Source organism: Eumetopias jubatus, unplaced genomic scaffold (assembly GCF_037043125.1).
Source record: "Eumetopias jubatus isolate StellerSeaLion01/CBP00866 unplaced genomic scaffold, mEumJub1_p1.0 scaffold_5, whole genome shotgun sequence".
Taxonomy (NCBI): Eukaryota; Metazoa; Chordata; class Mammalia; order Carnivora; family Otariidae; genus Eumetopias; species Eumetopias jubatus.
Genome location: NW_028274811.1, coordinates 145,352,636 through 145,377,091, shown reverse-complemented (window position 1 = coordinate 145,377,091; position 24,456 = coordinate 145,352,636). Strand labels below are relative to the sequence as shown.

Here is a 24,456-nt window from a genome sequence, read left to right as displayed (position 1 = left end):
ATGGGATTAAGTTTAGAAAAAGTCATTGCATAGAAGTTAAAATATTTGAAAATGCTTTCGTTTTTTTTCTTTAAAAAATTTTTTTTTATTAACATAGAATGTATTATTTGTTTCAGGGGTACAGGTCTGTGATTCATCAGTCTTACACAATTCACGGCGCTCACCATAGCACATAGCCTCCCCCTTTTAAAGTATTTTTTGTTATTGTTCAAAACAGAACACATAAAGGTAAAAGAAACAATTATATTCTACTTTTTTATGAAAGAAAAATTGTATTTTCTCTCAAGACTAATCTAAATAGACATTATCACTGCGGATACTGAGAATAAAATACCATGGTTATCTTTAGAAACACAACTTCCATCTTGTTTAATAAGCTTTCAATAAATTTTATGACGAGATTGTGTTTCATCTATTGTGTTATGAATAGAACAAACGGAACACAGGTATTCCTGAAATTTATTATTATCTTCATGGTATATGTTGAACTTATCAAGGGCATGAATAATCTTAATCTGAAGGTTGATAATGTTGGATTGTTCATAACTGTAGGGACAGTTTTATATTGGTTCTATAAAAACGTGATTGTAGAGACAAACTTTTTCTTTCTTTTGTTTTTTTTTGAAGATTATTTGTCAGAGAGAGAGAGCAGGGGGAACGGCAGGCAGAGGGCGAGGCAGACCCCCCGCCGAGCAAGGAGCCCGATGCGGGGCTCGAGCCCAGAACCCTGAGATCATGACCTGAGCCGAAGGCAGACGCTTCAGGGACGGAGCCACTCAGGCGCCCCAAGACCAACTCTTTTCAACTGTCTTTCAAAATAACATTTGCTGGGAATTTTATTGAGGTAAGTGCAAAGGAAATAAAATGTTTTTGGTGCCCATTAGGTATAAATCAATCTTTTAGTACAGGGGGTTGGCTTGAGGGCAAATCCTGCGGCCTTGTTTTTGTAAATAAAGTTTTATTGGAACATAGCTCTGCCTGTTTATTTACATACTGTCTATGGCCTACAAGGGAAGAGTTGAATATAGTTTGACTATATGGCCCATAAAGCCTAAAAAATTTACTATCTGGCCCTTTACAGAAAGATTTTTCCTCGCCCTGCTTTAGCATATAGACCATTTTCTATTAAACTTCTGTGTGCAGGTTGGCATTGCTGTTGGTACTGTAAGTTGGGTACACAAAAAATGCTCAGTGGTACACAGACAGTGCCCCAGAATATATTCTGATTCGGATGGATTTGAAATGCTAACAATATTATCATGTACGTTTATCTTGTTTTAAATAATATATAAAGCTGTGTATTCATTCTATCAAGAAATATTTTAGTAAATTTTAGATAATCAAAATACATTCATTTCCAATCTTAGCAAAAAATTTTTTCCTAATAAAATAGATTTGCAAACTTAAAAAGCACATTAAAATGAAATTAATATCTATCCCAGTATTTGAAGGTAACTTTACAAAGTATCACATTCGAGGGTTTATGTCTATTCTTCTAAGTATACTAGGCACACATACAGACAGAAAGTTTAAATTTTTTCATTATGAAATCCTGATTTGAAAATATCAATCCATGAAAATTGAAGTATGAAGGGGCCCCTGGGGGGCTCAGTCGGTTAAGCGTCTGCCTTCGGCTCAGGTCAAGATCCCAGGGTCCTGGGGTCTAGTCCCGCATCGGGCGCCTTCCTTAGTGGGGAGTCTGCTTCTCCCTCTGCTCATGATCTCTCTCCCTCAAATAAATAAATAAATCTTTTAAAAAAAGAAAATTAGGGCATGGAAATGTTCTAAAATATGGGTGGCATGTTTTGCTGTAAAATACATTTCCTCTAAAAGCTAAACAGCAAAAGAGAAATTTTTGCATTTTTACATGCAGTGAATTTAAAAGAATCTAAAGGCATTCTATGACAATAAAGCAATTTTTACTGTTTTCTTTTTTTTTTTTAATTAGAGAGAGAGTGAGTGAGCATGGTATGGGGGGGGTGAGGACAGAGAGAGAGAGGGACAGAGACAATGTCCAGCACAGTCCCCACTGAGCACGGAGCCAGAGGTGGGGATCAATCTCACAATCCTGAGATCACAACCTGCGCCAAAATCAAGAGTCAGACCCTTAACTGACTGGGCCACCCAGGCGCCCTTACTGGTTTCGAAAAATCAGAAAAAAAGGTCAGAAGAGGGGAAAATCAAAGGAAATGTAAAGGTCTAAGCTAGTATCTGATAGAAGTGAACAGATGGAGAGGAGATGGTCCAAGATAACTCTTGATTGGGCTCTTCTCTCCATTACTTTCCTCATTAATTCATTAATTAGCATAACCTCATTCAGAACCGAGCATGGACAGGAGTCTCCTAGTTCCCATTCGTTGCATCTTTCCAGGCTGGCTCCATCTGTGTTTCACATTCCAGAGAGCTTATCACAGCGCTTGACCCCATCTCCGAACTTTCTATATTACTTCACATCTGCAACCCCCAAGTGCTTCCTGACCCATGAGAGCTACAGTGGACCTCTGATCAGAGGCTGCTTTTATCACCTCTGCTTGGGTGACGACTTGGTCAAGTGGACGTAATGTGGCAGAATTTCTTTTGGGGGGAATTCCGTCAACCGGTTGCAGGGAGCCCTCAAAACTTTTGAGTTTGGGTTAGATTATCTGGACACAGAGACAAGCTTGAGTGCAGAACCACGAGTTTCTGGGCCCATTGGGAGATAAAGGCTGACACGCCTGGCAGAAGTCAAAAGTGGGTAACAGCCAAGAACTCTATAGCTGTCTTGCTACAGACAAACAGACAGACAGACAGACACACATCCATTAGTCCTGGCAGACGGGAGAGAGATTAGTGAGAAAAATGGCCAAATCTGGGCATTCTCTGTAAAGAAATGAAGAAATGGGTGTTCTGCTCACATTTCTCTTCACTCCTTCCTCTTTCTTCTGTTCTTCTGTGTTGGTTTAACATTTTTGTTCTTCTCTCTTTTGACATCCCTTTCTAATGGTGGAGCCCAATCCACTGGACTTAGAGACTTGCTCTGGTCCGCATAATATGGTGGAGGTGACAGTGGGTGGCTTCTGAGGCTGGGTCACAGAAAAGGCATTGTGGCTCCCTCCAAGCCCTGTCTTGGATTACTTGTTGAGGGGAAGGCTGCTGTCATACCGGGGGGACCTTCAAGTGATGCCCTGAAGAGGCCCGTGTGGCAAAGAACGCAGCCTCCAGCCAACGGCCATGGGAAGACCGCCTTGGAAGTGGGACCTCCAGCCCCAGCTAAGCCTTCAGATGATGCAGCCCCCTGAGGGATGCTGAGCCAGAACCACCCAGGTTTGTCACTCCCAGACTCCTGACACTCAGACACTGTATGGGGCCCCTTCTCCTTCCTCTCCTTCCTCTTTGTCTCTGGACTCATTCCCCCCACCCCAACACTTGTTTCCTAGCTACCCCTGTCATTACAACTTAGATCCACTTGTTCTCTTACCCTCTTCATAAAGTGTATTGTGAGAGAACAGAAGATCTAGGGAGGATCTGGCTAAACACTGCAACTAAATAAAAAATGCATTTTAATTTAGATTATAAATGATGAACTTTTTTCTTTTTTAGTACGTGTGCTGCGGAAGGGAGCACTCTGAGTGATTAACTTTCTAAAAAATGTATCCATCTTCATGTTTGCAATTTATTAAATGGCCACTTTCTTGAATGTGGAATAATCCTGTTTCATTTTTTCATTGCTGCTGTAACAAGTTACCACGGACATAGTGCTTAAAACAACACATATTTATTATCTTACAATTCTGCGGGTCTGAAGTCTAAAACAGATCAGCAGGGTAGTGCTCCTTCTGGAGGCTCTAAGAGAACTCCCTCGACTTTTTTAACTTCTTTCTTTTAAAGAAGATTTTATTTATTGATTTGAGAGAGAGAGATTACAAGAGCAGGAGTGGGCAGGGGGAGGGATGTGGGGCTTGATCCCAGAAGCCTGAGATCATGACCTAAGCTGAAGGCAGATGCTTAACTAACTGAGCCACCCAGACGCCCCTGTCTTTTTTGACTTCTAAAGGTTTGCCTGTGCTCCTTGGCTTGAGGCCCGTCTCACTCTGACCTCAAGAGCCATTAGCATATTCCCTTCTTGGACTTTGATCCCCCTGCCTCCCTGTTATAAGGATTTCTGTGATCTCACTGAGCCCACCTGGGTAATCAGGGATAACCTTCCCATCTCAAGATCCTTAACTTAATCCCATCTGCAAAGCCCCTTTTACTATCTAAGATAACACTCACAGGCCCTGAGAATTAAGACATGGACACCTTGGGGGAGCCAACATTCAATACCACACAACCCGTTAAAATACTGCTATGCTTCAAATAAAACTAAACCTCTTCTTAACAGCTTCATGGTCAGGAGTCCCACTACATCTCTAAATTCATCCTGAATCACTCATTCATTTATTCACTCCATGCACATTAAGGACCTAGGTGCCAGGTTCTGTTTGATGCTGAGGCTACACTACTGAACAAAACAAAATGTCCCTACACTCAGGGTCCTTCCATGGTTGTAACAGTCATTCTACTGGAGCCCACATGGCCATATTTCTTCTCCTTGAACACACAAGCTCATTTGTAGCTCAGATCTCTTAGATTTACTGCTCTCTTAGCCTGGAACATTCTTCTCCAGACCTTTCCAAGGCTGATCTTTCTTTCTGCTCACATGTATCTTAAAGGTGCAAAAACTCAGAGAAACATTTCTGGATCATTCTAAACTACCTCCCTGACACTTGCTATCAGATCTCCTATTTTAATTTTCCTATTTTCCACGCTTTTTTATTATTTGATCTTCTGCCCTCTGCTCACTGTTCTTCCCCACAACAAGGTCCCAGCCATGACATGAAAACCAGGGGTCTGTCTGAGTGTTCATAGCATATAGAACACAGACAGCACATAGACTCTGCTCTGACACATATTAGGTGCTCACCAAACAGGTGCTAAATAAATAAAACAATTAATAACTAGATGATAGACCCTTATAAGATGACAGGTGCTCCAAGCATTGTATACTCCTTAAATATTACAGTGTAGCAAAATGAAGTCATGATTTAAAGAAATAAAATAGCAGAGGTTACAAATAATAAATCCAAATGAGAATACAAAATGTTACTTCAATGAGATTATAACCCTTGACTCTACAGAAATTCTGCTTTTAGCTAGTAGAGAAAAATTCATATCACTAAAAAACATTAGTCAATTTAGCATTAGAAGGCTTATCTCTAATGCCTCATTTGGGCAATTATCTTCTATTAACTCCCTGATAATTCTAAATTAGCCAAGGTAGTACTAAAATTTCAATTTGTGAAAAAACGGTGGAATGAACTGAATTCACCGTGGTATCTAGTATCCATGCAAGCTACTTCATTTATTCTTATCTGAAAGTAACATAAAGATGTTTTAGGGGCGCCTGGGTTGGCTCAGTCGGTTAAGCGTCTGCCTTTGGCTCAGGTCATGATCCCAGGGGTCCTGGGATCGAGCCCCGCACTGGGCCCCCTGCTCAGCGGGAAGCCTGCCTCTTCCCTCTCTCTCTGCTGCTCCCCCTGCTTGTGCTCTATCCCTCTCTCTCTCTCAAATAAATAATAAAATCTTAAAAAAAAATTAAAAAAGGATGTTTTAGTATTTTGGTTGATGGTCACTAGCAAATTTCAATTTACCCAATGAAAATATGTTAATGTCTTTGAGATTAAAATCTCCAATAAAGTTGTTTTATGGCATCTTTCCTTTAATTATATGTATTCAATAGCTTCCTTTACAGTATAAAATTATTACTGTTCCAAATATAATTTTGACAGTAGGTTTAGCTGAGAAGACATTTAAATAACTAATTATGTATACTAAATATATTTAAAATATAGTTTATTTTTATTTCAGGCACAGGGTGGCTCTTTCCCTTGAGATTATCCATATTCATGAGCAGTAATTGGTTTATTAAAATTTCTTTAATAAAATCTTAATTACTTTCATTGGATACTTTACTTTATTTTAATAGAGGGTAATTGTGGGGTTTTCTTCCTCCCTAAAAGAGGTAAAGGATATCTTTAGAAAACTCAGTTTGACTGAAAATGTATTTTAATAATTGTAAGTCTTAAATCATGATAAAATCAAACATTGCCTATGGCTATGCAAGTCTTTCCTATGACCCCTCATTTGCTTTTAATCTTTAGACCTAAAACACAATCCCTGAACATGGGTGAGGCTCAAACCAAAGACAAGTTGTACTGAATTCATTTTAAATAAATGCTTTAAACATTTATTTTTAATTCATCAGCTAATTAAAAATTAACTTAATGTATTTATGAAGATTTACTTGTAAATGAACCTATCATTCATCTTATTCTGAGAGTGAAAATTTATGCACCTGGGGAAGGGAGAGAAGAGAGAAGAATGGGGGCAAATGAGTTACCTACCTCCTCTATCCCCACCTGTTCACGCTCGAAGTCCCGGGTGGGTGGAAGGTAGCTGATCAAAATCTGGAGGCCCATGACACCCTACACTCATTCTATGCGTGTGCATGAGTGTGTGTGCTTTGTGTGCATGAGTGTGTGCATGTGTGTGCATGAGTGTGTGCATGTGTGTGTGTGCATGTGTGCACGTGCATGTTGCATGCAGGTATCTGTGTGTGTGCATCTGAGTATTGGGGTGTATCACAGAGACACTTCCGACTATCCCTGAGAAGTCATGACCTTCAAGGTGTGGTTGTGAATTAGCAGTCTTGAAAGTTCTCCCAGATGGTATATGGGAGAGCCTCAACAAGAGTTGCACACCACCCTCATTTAATGCTTTTAAAAATAAAACCACTGACCTTAAGTCAATGATAAACTTTACCAAAATGTTGCTATAATAATGGGCAGTTCAAAGTAAAAAGCAACTAATGGGACGACATCACACTACAAAGCTTCTGCACAGCAAAAAATGAAAAGAAAAAAAAAAAGCCATCTAGGAATGGGGGAAAATATTTGCAAACCATATATCGAACCAGGGCTTATGTCCAAAGTACGTAAGGAACTCCTACAACTCAGTAACAAAACATAAACATTTGAGTAAATACGGGCGGAGGAACAGAATAGGTATTTTTCTAAAGAAGACACCCAAATGGCCAGCAGGTACATGAAAAGATACTTGACATCACTCATCAAATCAAAACCACAGTGAGATCTCACCTCACAGCTGTTAGAATGGCTAGGATCAAAAAGACAAGAGATAAGTGTTGGTCAAGATGTGGAGAAGAGGGGACCCTTATGCACTACAGGGGTGAATGTAAATTGGTGGGATCATTACGGAAGACAGGATGGAGGATCCTCAAAAAGTTAAAAATAGAAATACCCTAGTATCCAGCCGTCCAGCAATCCCATTTCTGGGTACATACCTAAAAGAAACGAAAATAGGATACAGAAAAGATATCTGCACTTCTCTGTCTATTGCAGTGTTATTCACAACAGGCAAGATATAGAAACAGCCTTACCCTCTACCAGTGGATGAATGGATAAAGAAGATGGGAGATATATATATGGAATATCACACATGGCCACAAGAAGGAAGGAAATCCTGCCAGTTATGACAACATGGATGGACTTTGAGGACATCATGCTAAGTGAGATAAGCCACGGAAAGACAAATACACCGTGATATCACTTACATGTGGGATCTAAAAAACCACACTTATAAAAACAGAGAGTGGAATGGTAATCATCAGGGGCTGTGAGGTGGGAGAGTTAGGAAATTTAAGGGTATAAAAACGCAACGAGTAGGTAAGTAAGTTCTGGGGATCTGATGCACAGCGTGGTGATCACACACAACAATACCGTACTGTAAACTTTAAAGTTGCTAAGAGACTAGATCTTAACTGTTCCCACCACAAAAGAGAAATGAGAGTTATGTGACATGACAGATGTGTTAGCTAACACTAAGGAAGTAATCCTGTTGCAATACACAAATGTATCAAATCAACACTTTATGCACCTTAAACTTACACAATGGATTATGTCAATTTTATCTCAAAAACAATACAAATTGTTTTTTAAAAATGTGCTATGTGAATGATACCTTGAGAACAGTAATCTGAGGAAATGGATGTGATAGTCATTCTGTTATGCGTGCGGAAGAGTGTTTTAAAACACACATAATGAAGATGGTTGTTAACAGAGCTATAGAGAAGAATTTAGTTTAGGCACTTAGTGTCATGCATCATAGGAAATCTTATAAGTAATTGTATATATTATTGTTTTAGGAAATCAGGATTGGATGCTGGAGAGTGTGACAGAGCCTTAGGGGATTTCATCACTTGAGTATCAGTATTTCTGGGATATATGTGAGAAAAAAAATTCTTTGTTAAGATTGGAAGCTTTGTCTTACTTTTGTAAACCTTCCCCCTAGAGTAATCCAGTTTTTGATGCTAAGTGATTCCCACCACCCAATTTATAAAGAACCTAAATTTAGGACCATTACAAATAATTTTGAAAATTAAAAGAAAATGGCTAATTCGTTAGGCCAAAACTCCTTAGGTTTTCTTTCCAGAGTTCCAGGAGCTGGCTGACCAGAACGAACGACCTCTGCCTTCTTCTCTTTAATATTCCAGGAGAAGAAAGTGCAGTGACCACGGGGCTGAGGTGAGGGTTCATCCTTTCAGAATTCAACTCACCCAGTTGTTCTGAGTTGAGAGTCTCACAGAGGTGGTGAGGAGATGAGAGAGGGCTGCAGGGGCTGATAAATGTGTGGGGTGAGCAGGCAGAAGAACTAGATTGTCAGACTCAATAACCATAACCTGTCACCCTACTATTACCACTGCCGGCTTCTAGCCCCAATACAGAATTCTTTCTAAAACATCGCATACGCATTAAATGCAGAGAATCAAGCAGAGGTATCCTTGCTTATTTTCAAAATAGGTACAGCATTTGGTTAACTCCAGAATGGATGAAGAGTGAGCTGTTCTTCACATTAGCAAGTAAATCAGATCTTTGCTTTTACAAACGAAGCAAATTCTGGTTTGAGCTGATTACATCTACCTGGGCCCCATGAGAGGTTTTAATCCCTGAAGCTCTAAAACAACTTGGTTATTGAAGCAGCCATGGATGCTGAGGTGCTGTCTTGCTCCAAAGCCAAAACTGATCCCAGCAACACTCTGATGTTCAAATTTTAGCACTACCAGTGCACATTAAAAGTGTCGAACATGTTAGTATAGATTAGTATAAGCAAGGGGCCCATATTCACTTACAATTTTTATTAATAATTTAAGAAATGATCTTCACTGGTTTCAGAGCTGGGACTAATTTTGATGAAAACGAGGTAGTTTTATAGACAAAAGATGGTGACTTTTTTTTGAAGAAAGCATCAAAACTTAGGTGTGTCTATGTATCTCTCTCCATTTCAAGTTGGATTGTGTAGATCTAAGCTCTTTTGAATTATAGTAAGTGTTTACAATAAAGGAATAACAAGCCAGATTCGAGTCATCAGAAATGAGGCTTATCTTCTGCTGGGACCAGGCAGTGCAGCTCCTATCTAAGAAGGAAGAAGCTCTTCTCATGGTATTTTATTTTTAAGTAAATTGTAGTTGAAAATAATTTGGAGGTGAAGTGTACCAAAATATGCCACCCCCAAATACAGCTCCTTGGCATGTGGATAATTTTGAGTGAAAGGCCACTGAGCACCAACCACCAGGTAGAAAAAACTCTCCAGTCAGAGCAACTTGTCCTTTTGTAAAGGAAATTTACATTTAGAAAGAAAATTTCCATTTGTCAAGATGTCTCCCTCTTTTGTACCAGGAAGAGGAGGACTCCTAAGGACTCTTACCAATGAAGAAAGCACCAACTTAAATCTGTAATCAAACATTAGCAAACAACCTTGTTTGACCATACTTTTCTTAGTCACTTTCCCATAACTTGTCTCCCCCTCTCTGAAGCCCCAAGCCCCCTTTCCTTTGTTTAGCTGAAGATGCTATATAAGCACAAGTTCTAACCACCTCTTTGAGCTACGCATCACTGTGTGCTCCCACATGTATGTGCCATATGCATGTTAAGAAACTTCTGTTTTTCTCTCATCAATCTGTCTTTTGCTTGTCTAAATTACAGGACCCCAGCCAGAGAACCTAAGAGGGGTACAGGAAAAAAAGATATATTTTCCTCCCCTACAAGATGTCAATGTCTGATAGTAACCATCTGTGAAAGTTGTGGGTTCATCTTTGAACACAACATTTTGTAAATGAACCACAGAATTCTTTATTTTTCAATTTCCAAGAGATCAAGGGTGAGGAGTAGAAAACTGGGCTTGCGTGAAACTAGAGCCTTCCTCAATGACCTTGGGTAAGCCAGACCTTGAAAACAATGTCACCAAAGTACCCAAGCTGAGTTTTATAATCTCTGGAACCTGGCCCTGGGCCTCTTTTTCTAAAAGTGACTGCAGTTAAAGATTATGTCCTTTTATCTGACAACTGTCATATTCTTCTTTGTAGTAATAAAGACGATTTCTTATACTTTGCGTAGGTTTGTATAGTCCAAGTCACATGTATTAAATAAAGTAACTTATTCAAAAATGATTGAGGAAGCGAGGGAGGATGGAAGGGAGGAAAAGAGGGGGATGGGGGGGAAGAGACTGAGGGAAGGAGGGAGGGGAAGAGGGAGATTCAGAGACCATCAGCTCCATGATACAACGGTTTCTGGAAAATGGGAGGTGAAAGCGCCATAATTTCTTGGCCCTGGGTTAAATGATATGGGGACAGACTAATCCAACTGCTTGTTCTAGAAAATACCCACATCTGGAAGTTCAGACTGTGAACTAATCAGCTTGCTTATCAAAAATAATAGTTTGCTTATCAAACTATTATTCATGACCCCTGCCTCCCCGTGCCACCAGTCCAGAGCTATTATGTTGTAACTCTGTCCAAACCCAGGTGTTTCCCGCCTTGGAACACCCACCTTAAAAACACCCAGCCAAGGACCTGTCAGCCTTATAAATACACTGCCCAATTTCCTTTTTGACTCCTACCAGGTGGTATTCTCCATTACTATAGTAAATCCAATAAACTTAGCTTTGCTGATCTATAGGATTTTCTGGTGGTCTTTGGAGGAGCTGACAGTTGGCAAGCCACATATATTACTGAAAATGAGTAGATAAGCTAATTTCATCTTCAACACAGAGCCTGGCACATTCCTGAAACTGCAGGGCATCCACTGACCATAAAGCCATGACTATGTGGATAACCATGGGTGTTACACTGTTTGCACCTGTATTAAGTACCATAACCCAGAAGCTGCAAAGGCCCACACACTTCTTGGTTGGGCCCCAGGCTGCCATTCCAAAGTCTCTGGGCTTAGAGTGAGTAGGCAAAGATGGAATTATAGAACCTTGCACAAAGATAAGGACGGCTATCTCCTTGAGGTTCTCTTTATTATACTACAGGTAGCAAGCACATCCTCCTCACTCCTCCTGCCAGGAATCAACATAAAGACTCAAACTCAATTTGTGGGAGCATCCTTAGCTAAGAATCCCTGCAAAGAAGACACCCTGGGGACACTCTTCTATATTGGGGCCACTTTAAAGTGCAACCTTGGTTCCTACGGGTTCTCACTAACAAGCTGCCTTGATGAAGACTGGTGGCAGAGTGAGAAGAGCAGGAGTTGGGAATCAGGCTGGAAGTTTAATTCAGCTCTCACATCATCAGGATTAAAAAGAGCTTAGCTCCCAGTGGGCTCTCCATAGTTCCTACTGAATGAAAGAATATGGAATGAATGACATTATCGAGCCATAATGACGTTCACATACAGGGATCTCAGGTTTTCACAGTGTGACCGAGCTGGAAGTCCAAAATAAGAGCACACTGAAAAAAAAAAAAAAAGAAAACAAGAAGAAAAATAGCCAAATATACCTAACATTTTTGAGTTCTTGTGAAACACGAGGATTTTTGCTGTCATCTTGCATGTATTAACTCATGTAAACCTTCAACAATTTCCATTTTACAGATGAAGAAACTGAGACACGGAGCAGTTGAGTCACTCATCTAAGGGTATTACACGTGTAGGTGAAAGTGAAGGTCAGTAGTCTGGCCATGAGGCATAGGAACAATCAGACAGACGTCAGGCACATAAATCTGCTACTTGAAATTGGAGAGAGGTGATGTGGTTTGCAGTCCTTTGAAGTACAACACACATGAACACAAGAGAATGTTCTGCTTTTCATCTTTGGCCAGTTTCTTTTTAGCCTCGGGTCATGTAGCTTGAGAAATTTTAAGGAGTCATTTGAGTTCATAGAATGAAGAATATTCCACTTTGAAACAACTTTTGCAAATAATTTTTTCTTGCAAACCTTAGTTCTGTTGACCTCTACTAAAAATTTGCAGCTATAATCTTCCATGGAGAAAATACTGAACAAAAACCAGATTGAGATGAAGGGCAATTTTAAAACAAATCCTTTCCCTATCCACCGTGCTAATTTTAAAACAAGGTCTTATTTTCCATTAAATAAAAACTGTTTCATATTGCTGTTCCATCATAATACCAATGGTAATCACAAGTCCTCATTTATTGAACCATTACCATGTCACATGTATTATTTTATTAATTCTTTACCCCAACCCTGGGAGAGAGGTATTGCTATTGATTTCGTTTTACAGATTCATAACTAAAGATTTAAGAGGTTACAAAAATCTCCCAAGGACAGGTAACAAACAAGAGAGAAAGGGCTGGGATATAAATATAGGCTCTCATAGTCCAAATTATCTTGCTTTTTAGAGACACTCTATTCAGAGGTTATTTTTCATGGAAAATATGATGACAGTGGATAAGAACATTAAGACTCAACTATTATCTCTCCTGGCCATTCTCAAATTTGTATTTCTGAGTTTCATTTCTGTAAATCCACATTTGAACATTTGTTACTGCATATTTTCCTCTAAACATATTTCCCTCCCCTTCATATTCCCCAAGCTAATCTACTACCCAAATTAGAGATTTGGGGAAACTTCCATTTCCTTGTGCCATTTCTTTGGTTTTAATTTTTCAGCAGATATTTCGTGAATGCCCATGAAAACAAAGGACTGCTATGCACTCTGGGTAACATACTGTGAATAAAGCAGTGTCTACCTGGGGAGAGAAAGCAGGCACTTGCCCAGTGAAAAGTGAAACTTACACTATCAGGTTGTATATGATAAAATCCACCAACCCTCAGAAATGATGTGCCATGAGAATTCAGGTAACAAAAGATCACCCAGGGAAGGGATCACAGAAGTCTGCCTGGAAGAGGGGAGGGTCTTTGGTTGGCCTTTGAAGGATGAGAATAATTAGCCATGGAATGGGAGCAAGGCATCCAGGTATCCAGAAAGAGAGAGAGACAGAGAGAAGACTTGCAGATAATGAAGATAGTCTTACTGTCCATGGGACCAGTTGTCTAGTAGATGCCCACTAAAAAGTTAATTGAGTAAAAAAAAAAAAAATGCATTTCTCAATAGTCAAAAGGAAGTATCATTGGGCAATCACAGTCTTATGCCAGAATGGTAGTTTTCCTACCCACCATGGGAAAATTAAGAAATATATGTATACGCAGGCCCCATCTCTGGGGATTGTGGTCTAAGTGGGCCCTGCCACCAGCATTTTTTCTTTCTTTTTCTTTTCTTTTTTTTTTTTTTGTAAGACTAGCAAGGTAAAGAAAGAGTGGAAGTTATCATATCTCAGCTATGGAGAACTTAACTGAGTTCATCAATGTTACCTTCTTGAACTGTGACTTCTTGTTGAAGAACACAGAAAAACTACCTGTTTTGACAGAAGGAAAGTGATTAGTGAGCTCCTGATCTGAGATTATATTCTTTGATGTCATCATGACCCAACTACCTCGCTCAGTCCTGTAGTTGTTCATTGATTTGATTATTCATTCAGTAAAGAGAATATTCTTTGTCTAGCAGAACAGTTTAAAAACTTAGAGTGAGCCACCCAAGAATTCAATTCCACCAACATTTGGCGATTTTGCTAAAGCTCCTCTGGACAGCTGGGGAGATAGTGAGAAAAGCGGCAGGGGTCTCAGGTCTCAAAGGAACTTTCGTGGGGCTGCTGAGACTGGGACAGAGAGATCAGCCTACTTAGGAAGTAAAAGGAGGGTCTGCATGGCCAGACAGTGTGTGGGGTGGTGGAATGGACACTCCACTCGCTTCCTCTGTGCTCAAGCTGGATTTTCAGTAAGGTTGAAGTTAAGACTTCGAGAGTGGGTCATAGACACTCTCTGCTTTAGCCTCAAGGGAACCCCTTGTGCTTTTGTTTCTAGGTGTCTTAGGAAAACTGATGTTCAATTATGAATTCAAGGCATTTGATTTTTCCAGTTTCCTACCAACTCCCATCGCTCTTTTTTTTTTTTTTTTAAGATTTTATTGATTTGATGGAGAGAAAGAGAGCACAAGCTGGGGGAGTGGCACAGGGAGAGGGAGAAGCAGGCTCCCTGTGGGGCTTGATCCCAGGATCCCATGATCATGACCTGAGCCGAAGGCAGACGTTTAACCCACTGAGCCACCCAGGCGCCCCTCCCATTGTGCTTAAAAAACAAAACCCCCAAAACCCAACTGTGCCCTTGTGCTGAGTCTCCCAGGCACCCAAGCCCTCTGGCTTGCAGCTGGGTTCAGCCAGTGGCGGAACTGGTAGTAGAGCGCGAGGAGAGAGTGTGGCACGTTTCTGCTCCCCATGCTCCCCGTCCTCAGTTATGCCCATAGGGCTGAGACCCTTTGTGGCTATAGCGCCTCATCTCCATGGCTCCTGACTTCTAGAAATACTGCTTCCTTTTCACTGTTTCCACTGGTGACAGTCACTAGCTGCCTGACCAAGTGGTCTCTTGGCTCTGCCCACATCTTGGAAAAAAGGCCCTTCATTAAATTCCCTCCAGAATCCCAGCTGAGTGTGCCTTACGTGTCCTGCCGGAACCCTGATTAAAGTGGGTGAGCAGGAGACACATCCTAAGAAGGGCGTCAGATGCCTGGGTCAGAAGTTTCTCTTTTATCCGTAAGTGCAGTTGGGTAACATTAAGCAGGTAATTGTCACAACATGTTTTGTTATGTTTCATTCCTTCCTGGTGCATCCACAGCACTAGAAAACAAAGTACAAGATACATTTCCAACTAGTCACCCTGGTACAAGGGTAGCTTTAAAAAAAAAACAAAACCTTGGGCGCCTGGGTGGCTCAGTTGGTTAAGCGACTGCCTTCGGCTCAGGTCATGATCCTGGAGTCCCTGGATCGAGTCCCGCATCGGGCTCCCCGCTCAGCGGGGAGTCTGCTTCTCCCTCTGACCCTCTTCCTTCTCGTGCTCTGTATCTCTCATTCCCTCTCTCTCTCTCAAATAAATAAATAAAATCTTTAAAAAAATAAATAAAAAAATAAAAAACAAAACCTTTTTTTAAATTACGAAGAAATTTACATAACATACAATAAACCATTTTAAAAAATGTACAAATCAGTGGCCATTAGTACATTCGCTAGAATGTGCAACCACCTCCTCTATCTAGTTCCAAAATATTTTCTATCACTCCAAAAAGGGTGATTGGTTTTTAAAGAAACAATTCTGAAGGCTTTTGGCGGAGAACAGGCTGAAATGAGGGAAGAAGTGAGCTGACCGGTGAGAAGATCACTTCAGAATTCTGGGTTGGGGCGGGGGGGGGTGGGGGTGGTGGGGGAAGAGACAATCAGGTCTGCAGAGAGGGAAGTGGTCACATGTGACACAGCAGGTCTGGCCAGGCTAGATGGATTGGATGGAGGGGTGGGGGAGAAATCGGGAATTGCAGTTGGGGTTGTGTTGACTTTGAGATGCCAATTAGCCAGCCAATGGCGATGTCAAGAGGCAGCTGGATGCTCGAGTCTGGGGCCCAGCAGAGAGAAATTTAGAGCCCTCTGCATTTAGATGGTCTTCAGAACTGCGGGATGGAATGTAGTCACAGAAACAGAATTTCCAATAAAGAACCAAAAGCCCAGGGCTGGTCCTTTAAGGGTGTGGTGCTGAAGGCGGGTTGGCATAAAGAAGAAAAGCGCTATAAAAATTTTAGCTGCACAAGCAGTTAACCTTGAGAAACATGGCTCCTCTTGAGACTGAGCTGACACCTTCCTGTTAGTTGAAGTTTATTTTTTACTTTTTTATTTTTTTTTTTGTATCACAGGTAATCAGAAAGGTTAAGTTCTCCTTTTCTTATGCACATTCATGAAATGCCTCACTGCAGTTCTCATTTAAAAGCATCTGTTTTAGGCCCATCAATGGGTTGACTGAGGACAAATGAAAAGGAGCCATCCAGTTGATCATTACAGCCCATATTTAGTGCCTATAAGCAGAACAAATGACATGAAGGGATAAAATCACTGATTTTAGGTATTTCCCGAATCAAAGCCGCAGCAACATAACCAGAGCTTGGCAAAGCATGCATAATGGCAAAGCCTCTATTATGATTGCAATGTAAAGTGTAATAGATTTTTCAGAAAACAATTTAGGAAAAGTGACAATCTTGCTTATTTGAATGCTATGTGACATTTGGCATTGCTTTCAGGTAAAATTACAAAATTGATAAAACAACTTTTAGAGATATTGTTGAATATGCGGAACACATGTAATACATTTATCTTTTGACTAACCCTCAGGTTAGTATAAAAACTACACTGTTTCCTGAAAATTGAAGGCAACTTTTACTTAGTCATTATGCCAAAAGTTTGGAATTTCTATGTTTTACTTCGAACCAAATTTTACAATGCATCTGATGTTTTTTGACATTAACAATTTCTCTGTGGGCATAGAGTATAAGATAAACTCCCTTTTACATTATACAGTTAATTTCTATCAAATTTTAAGTTCCCCCCAAGTGCCTGTTCTGGTATATATTTGAAAATTCTCTGAGATGCTAATAGCATTATTTTTTTCTGATTATAAAATTAACACATGATGATCTTAAAATCTTCAGTCTCTTTAAAAGGAACAAAAGAGTTTTAAAAAAAGGAAAAAAGAAATCCACTCAAAGAACACGCTTTTGTACATCTCTCTATGCTCATCAGACACTGATGTGTCTTTTTACAGAAACAGACCCGCAGCATACTTGCTATTTACTTTCTGCATTCAACAGATGCCATTTTGTTGGTATTTTGATGTCAACAAATATCTAGCCATATCTTAATTTTTAATGTGCAGTCGTGTTCTATTTGATGGACTCTTTTATCCAATCTTGGACTGACAGACATTTAGGTTGTATCTAATTTGTTTTGCCAACATCGGCTCTCATTGGGTGCCTGAAAATGTTTTAAACACTTTCCATATTTAATTCATTTGCTTTGGAGGTCTTTTTAAAAATAGTTCCTTGTAATAAATTCCTAAAATTTGAATTGCTGGGTAAAGAGTCTGCATATTTTAATTTTTTTATTAATTTTTTATTATGTTATGTTAATCACCATACATTACATCATTAGTTTTTGATGCAGTGTTCCATGATTCATTGTTTGTGGATAACACCCAGTGCTCCATGTAGAACGTGCCCTCTTTAATACCCATCACCAGGCTAACCCATCCCCCCACCTACATATTTTAATATTGAGGCACATTGCCAAAATGTTCTCCAGGAAGAACCTATGACACTTTCACCAACAGGACGGTTCTGTGGTCGCTAGCCAATGCTGCACACCAGGAACCATTTTCGTCTTTGGAGATTTAATGCCAAACATGGTGCCTCCTTCCCACTGGCATTCCTTTTAATTAAACTTCTTTTTATGAGCATATTAGCTGCTTGCATGTTGTTTTCTGAAATGCCAGTTCATATTTTTTTGTTACTTTATTTCCCAGTTGGATCATGCAGGGGAATAAACACGTAAATAAAGCTACTAAAAGTTGCAGTTAGGAAGACCCTGGAGAATTCAGAAGTTACCAGAACCAGCATTGATGCCTACAAGCATTACTTCTTTTTCTTATTTCTAATTTTCATTTTTTGTGACTCTTTGTCTACTGACACCTACATTTCACTTTTAATGATGTCTTTTAATTAATTTGTTTCCTAGGACTAATCTTGCCTTTTAAAATCCAGGTGACATTTGTCTTTGCTATTTCCCACCTTTACCTTGTCTCTTGGTGGAGCAAACTTAAACAATTATAAACAGATTGTATATAGAGGCTTTGGAAACCTGTAGCTAACAGATATGTGTGTTGTTGACAATGGATACTAACATTTACACAGTTTCAAAGGCAAACTCTGTTCTCTGTTGCCAGCGTCTGAGAGCATAAAGCTCTATCCATCCACTTCAGTAAGTATATCCATCACATTGTGTTTGTTGGTTGAGGGTAGTAACATGGATAGGGTTGAAGAGTAGGATAAACTCACTCAAGGAATGAGTTCCTACTTACCTATTTGGTAATTTTCGCCCCTCTCTCCAACCCTCTTGCAATAATGGGAACTCCGGATTCATGTCATCCTAACTGGAATCTGTTGTCATGATTCTGAAGCATTATTTCTAGCTTGAAATACCACAATAACCTAACTGTTCTCACCACCTTTGTTTATCCCAAACCAGGCTATTTATTCCAATCCATCATGTCATTGCTGTCAGATTAACATTCCCAACCCACAGTAGGGATTCATGTCCTACTCAAATACCATCTGTTTCTCCCCATAACCAACAGATTTAAGAACAAATGACACCATCGAGAGCAAATGACATAATCAAAGACCAAGGTGGTAGGATTTGCTGATATGTTTTTCAAATAAGTTTGTTACATAAACTCTTACTAAGAGTAAGGATAATAACATTAAAGTATAGCTTCCCTTCTGGGTCTGAGCTAATGAGGTCCGGGTACCCATTCCTGTGACTCAATGCTATAAACAGATGGAGTTTGTAACACCTGTAAAGATGGATCAGTATTATCCCTTAGCTAACCTCAACAAATCCCAAAATACTTTGATTTTCAGTGAGGACTATATAAGTTGAAGTTAGGGTTCCAAGTGGAAAGTGGGTTGTAGATATTCTGTGCCTTACTTTCAAGGGAAATCTTTGTGCTTTTGTTCCTAAGTGTCTAGATAGGAAGACTGATATTCAATTAAAAATTTAAGGTATTTGATTTTTAGTTTCCTACCAATTCTATATCTACAACATGGTGATATCCAACAAACTGTAGTCACGACTCACATTATTATTTTAAAAAAACAGCAAAAAATTCTTGGTCTACTCAAGAATCGAAGGCACTATTTATTTGAGAATCCAGTTTTTTAATAGAAAAATTAATCAAAATATATATACACATGCATGTACAAAATAAATGCACTATAAGTGATTACAACAGCTTTTATCTATCAACTCCTAGAGAGTAGAAAAAAATATTTAGGGGAAGTAAGAGTTTGAGGGACAACATTTCTTTTATTTTTTTTTTAATTTTTAATTTTTCAAAGATTTTATTTATTTATTTGAGAGAGAGAATGAGAGATAGAGAGCACGAGAGGGAAGAGGGTCAGAGGGAGAAGGAGACTCCCCGCTGAGCAGGGAGCCCGATGTGGGACTCGATCCCGGGACTCCAGGATCATGACCCGAGCCGAAGGCAGTCGCTCAGCCAACTGAGCAACCCAGGCGCCCTAGTCTTGCTTAGAGCTACTAGATCTACAATATGCCCTCATTAAGTGACATATGATTAATTATTAGGTAGAAATGCTTATATCATCCATTAAAATTCTGAAAAATATCTTGCAAAAACAATCTTTGTGTTCTTTGGTATTGAGCTGTTCTTTATGGCAATAATTAGCACTGTCAATGATTTCTTCAGGTGAATTATGATTTGTGATGAAAGCATACATTAGATGAAAAGTATCCTCAACTCTAGTATAGGAAAACATGTATCAATTCATTAAAACACTATGTTAAGTTGTTTGTATCAGATAGATGTATATAAGGTAACACATCAATTCCTGACAGCTACTGGTATGGTGGTAGTGATGGTAGCGTTGATGGTGGTAGAGGTGGTGATGGTGGTGATGGTGTTGATAGGGATAGTGGTGGAGGTGGTGATGGTGGTGGTGATAGGGATGGTGGTGGAGGTGGTGATGGTGATGGTGGAGGTAGTGATGGTGGTGATGGTTTTGGTGGTGGTGACAGGGATGGTGGTGGAGGTGGTGGTGGTGGTGGTGGAGGTGGTGATGGTGGTGGTGGAGGTGGTGATGGTGGTGGTGGAGGTGGTGATGGTGGTGATGGTGTTGGTGGTGGTGACAGGGATGGTGGTGGAGGTGGTGGTGGTGGTGGTGGAGGTGGTGATGGTGGTGATGGTGTTGGTGGTGGTGACAGGGATGGTGGTGGAGGTGGTGATGGTGTTGTTGGTGGTGGTGGTAGAAATGTTAGAGGTGGCGGTAGTGATGGAGATGGAAATGGTGGTGGAGGTGGTAATGGTGGTGTTTGTGGAGGTGAAGGTAATAAAGTAGAAAAGGAAGAGTTGAAAAAGACAAAAAAAATTGGCCTTGAAATCAAGATGGGTTCAGACTGTTTGAGAAGGAAAAGTGATTTCTCCTTGCCCATTCTGAGCCTTGCAATCATGTTCTGGCATTCTCCACAGCAGTGTTCACACCCTGCCACCCAGGACAGGACAACTCACACAAGCTCTCACTTAAATCAGAGACGGATGAACAGTCAGTGAATAGGCAAGTCTGCCACTTGTCATCCTCTCAGTAAGCAGAAAGGGGAACACAACAGTAGTTGCTGGCAGTAAATCTGAGCGTGTGTGAGGCCTGGATACTGATAGGCAGCTCAGTAAGTAAGAGGGAAACTGGAATAGAGTTTCTAACAGCTGAATCCAGGAGAAATTTACCGAACTCCATCTATGTGCTGGGTTGAGCATCACCGAGACAAAGAGGACTATGACACTGTCCCTGCCCTGAAGGACCTTATGGGTTAATATTCATGATAGAGGGAGTTGATATCAAATATCTGTTATATAACGTGAGTGGAAAAATCTGTCATATCAATACTGGAGGGGGGGAGTATGATTAATAAGCCTCATGATGAAAGATGTACCAACAAAACGAAGGGGAGAGCTAATGAAGAAGCCTAGAATATTTGAGAGGAGACAAGTCAGTAGAGCCTAGTAGAATTTTACTATTTTTATTAAGTGTATGTAAAATTAGAAATTTATAGTATATAAAATTTTATCATTAAAATTAATTAGGCCCAGAGGAATCATATTTAATCATTTCAACCTGGAAAAGAATATAATATTTATAAATTTGGTGTACAAGGAAGATAAATGCAGTATCTTGTAGATCTTATATTTAAATTTATCTTCCAGAAAGATATATCTCTTAAAAAAGAAAGACCTCTGCCTTACTGATCTCTCTGAGACTACACAACTACAATAGTTTATAGCTCAAAAATTCTTGCTTAAAATCTCTTTTCACAGAGATAACATATATTTAATAATTAGTTATTAATTATGGAGTTGGTATATTTGGTAATAAGCAATTTTTCATGGCTTGCTTCAACTTTCTCAGTTTCAGATGACCACATTTTCCTGCACATAAACGTTTCAAGATAAATCACATAAATATTTCTTTTTAGAGGTAAGAGCAGAGCAGTCTACTGTATTTCCTAAGATAAGGCTATCCTTTAAAATACAGATCATACCATTAAATATTTGTATTTCCATATATAACACTGACAATCTATGATTCCTTCAATTCTTTTCACAAAGGGATTTTTTATTATAGGATATGTGGTTTTTTAAAAAAATCATACTCTGACCTTTACTCCTAAAAGTAAATTTGAGGTCTGGGGAACATTTCATCTAATTTATACCCTTTCATTAAAAGCTTAAAGTATTCCTTGAATAAGTAAGCCTGGATGACCTCTAACTTTATACACACACGCACACACACTTGGAGAAAGCAAGTATTTGTATTCTAAATGGATTCTGTTTAAACCAGGAACAAGGAAGAACTTTTGGTTTAGGACAGATGATGTTAGCCTTTGAATGTTTCCTTCTCATCCCCCGTGGGGGTAAAGAACACGACACACTTTTCACTTGCTGGGAATAATGAACTACTAAGAGTTCTGCTCTTTGAAGAAAAAATTTAGAACACTGACCTTGATGGAAGTAAGGCTGAGCCTAGGGCACTAATTTTGTAACTAGCAAAGGCAATAGGAAAATATGGGCTTAACATGTAACACAGTTACTTTGCAGGTAGAATTATAGGTTAATTGTTAAAGCATTAAAAGAAAAAAAATTGTGATTGGTTGAGAACTCACTAATAAATTATACATCCTGAAGCATAAATGATGCTCGTGTGCATCCCGTATTGTAGAGTCTGCATCACAGTGCCCACAAGGAGGTGGGCTGCTTCTGGAGGCTCCAGTCCCTTCTCCATCTTTCCCCAAGAGCTCAGTTGGGCAAGACTTTCCTGGTCCCACGACTCCACAGCGAACACGGAAATGAGAGTTGGCTCCTCTGAGCACCAAACTGAAATATGCACCCCCGTAATGATGAAAGTGGCAACCGCCATAAAAGACTCATGAGCGGCTGTACTGCTGGCTGGAATCTGAGCTGATCCCTCCGTCCACGGCTGAGTTCAGACAGGACTGAGCATTCCTGGCAGCCCGGAGGCCTGGGACTGGCACAGTCTGGCAGGATGTGGACCCAGGGGGTTCTGGGGAAGAACTTGAGCCCTGCGCACTGTGGGGATCAGGACATATCCGGGCAGGCCAGGAGAGCCAGGCAGTGACTGACAGGCGGGGTGGGGAAGCCCTGTAGGAGAGAGCCGGTTTGAGTGAAAACCAGGTACCGTGAGCACAGTGCAGTGATGGGAAGTGTGGACTCAGGAACAGAATGGGAGCCCTTACTTGAACCTGTCCCCAGCCCAGAGACCAGAAAGGCACAGAGGTAAAGAGGAAAAGGCTATTTTTTTTGGTAATGCGTGGGGCATAAGAAACTCTGCTGTGGGATTGCAGAAAAACCCATAATGTGAAGGGCAGCAGGCCGTGCTTCTTGCCTGGGTCACACACTACCTCGTAGCTATAGCTTCCTGGGGGCTCAGGGCAGATACCTGAGGAGGCACTCTGCCCAGGGAGCAGCAGGTGACACGGTGACAGCCAGCCGAGCAGGACATGCCATGCTCAGGGGAGCAGTGGTGGGCGACAAGTGGGGGAAAGCTGCAAGGCCCAGTCGGAGCACGATGCAGGTTCCTGCCAAGCTCAGTGTATCAAACAGATACACAAAAGGAAGCTGGGGACAGCGGTCCTTCTAACGCAGAACTGTGCCCGGCAGAGTGGCGGACGAGGCTGTGTGAGGGATGTACATGTGGGCCAAACCCAGGGGCTACCAGCATGTTGTGTGTGCGTGGGCACAGCAGCGTGTGCGTGAATGTGTGGGCACACCTGCGTTCCACAGGAGTGCCTCCATGTGTATGGCAGTGCTTTTTATGTACTGGCGGAGAGAGATGGACGGGAGACGTAGGCATTTAAATAGATTTACCTTCAGCCTCTTTCTTCCCCCATCCGTGTCCAAGTAACTTGATCCTTCCATGACTCACAACCCTCAAAACTCTGACTTCAAGGGATAGCCCACCACTTACCACCTTCAACTCTTACTGCTGCTGATCTCTCTCAAGGATTCAGTAGTATTTGTAGGAAGCAAGCCCAGCAAAAGAAACGGGATAGTTAGAGAGGCAATAACAATGCCAAGTGTAGCTGTGGGCTGCAGTCCTTGTAAATTTCATATGGCAGGCCGACTTTCGGTGGCCTAATGATTTTTTAAAAAGTAATTTGCATAGATATAGCTGTTTCCATAGCAACTCAGATAGTGTTACATTTAGCAAAGCTACCCAGAGATGGTAAGAGGACTCCCTGGAGGTAAAAGGACTTTTAATAAGACCCTGGTGTTCCAGAGGTTCATCAGCAAACTGTAGAGACCAATTCCTTTCCTCTCACTGACTGTGTGGCTTACTTACTCAGACTGGCTTGCTTGTGGGAGAGTTCCCATCCTGGGGTCATGTGATCGTTTCTTCCCTTGCAATCCCATTTTCATTGGGTTCAAGTTATAAATACTTAGTTGTGCTCAATCTGAAGTTGATACATGACAATAAAATTTCACATCTGTGTTTGCACACTCCAATAGCTAAGTTAATAGCAAGGGCAGTTTTGCAGAAAATTATTAAATTGATAAACTGCTTGAAAATCCTAAATGATCCATGTTCATCTCATAACCACAACTGTGTGTTAAATACAAATTTCTACTTCCTGTTAATTCAGTAAAACATTAGGAAGTCTACTGAAAGTGGCATGGAAGGTAAGGCAAATTAACACTGTCCTGCCTATGAATGTTCTTAATGAAAGGTACACGTGATAAGGTGTTAAACGTCATTACGTGCACCAGAAAATGCCTCCAGGGCCAGAAGCAAAGAGGAAAGCTTCTACACACACCTTGTCTGAGAAAGAAACCCCAAAGCTGATGCTCTACTGCCAAAGAAAAGCAAATGCATTTAGTTTTCTTCTCTCT

At 40.5% G+C, this 24,456-nt stretch overlaps 1 protein-coding gene across 2 annotated transcripts in view; it reads right to left on the bottom strand.

Moving 5' to 3' along the window:
* CTNND2 (catenin delta 2) overlaps window positions 1-24,456 on the bottom strand; it is a 564,215-nt gene that overhangs the window by 165,916 nt on the left and 373,843 nt on the right. The window lies entirely within an intron of this gene.